Here is a 670-nt window from a genome sequence, read left to right as displayed (position 1 = left end):
AACACAGCCATAAAAAGATAATCTTCATGAAATGAATGAGTAGGCCTCCTCTCTAAGCCGGTAAGGCAAAAACCTTGAGAGTAAATCAAGACAAATGGGAAGCCAGCTGGAAGAAATCAAATGGGCAAAGCAGGTGGGTTGGCCTGTGCTTGGGAAGGATGAAACACAGCACGAGGCATTGCACTTTTACACAAAAGCAAGGTCTGTAACCACTGTCGGGCTTTGAACTGAGCTAAATGCATGATTTATTTAAGAAGACCTGGTAGCTGGGAACTGGTTGAGCTAAGAGTGTCAAGAGCGATTCTGAAGGTGTTTTCTTATACTTGCCTGTTTTCCTGGACTCTTAAGGTTGCCAAACAGCCAGTGGCAGATGGTCCTTCATCTCGGTTATGATTTTAAGTTATGTCAGGGGTGGCAGGATTGACTATCTCCCAAGAGTAGCTGGAAGAAGAAATTCTTGTAAAAAATGCCTGTGTCATGTTGGGTAGCTAGAAGACAGGCAGAAGATGAGCAGACGGTTGACAGGCTATTCCTTATTAGGGCAAAAATAATCCTGGGCCAAATAGCCCTGAATTATGACAACACATGTCTTTGGACAAACAACAGGTTAAAAACTCAAAAAGTGAACCAGAGCACCACCTGGAACACATACTTTAGGCAACATAATCTT

This window comes from Enhydra lutris, unplaced genomic scaffold, assembly GCF_002288905.1.
Source record: "Enhydra lutris kenyoni isolate GAN:26980312 unplaced genomic scaffold, ASM228890v2 scaffoldscaffold16, whole genome shotgun sequence".
Taxonomy (NCBI): domain Eukaryota; kingdom Metazoa; phylum Chordata; class Mammalia; order Carnivora; family Mustelidae; genus Enhydra; species Enhydra lutris.
This window is presented reverse-complemented; position numbering follows the sequence as displayed.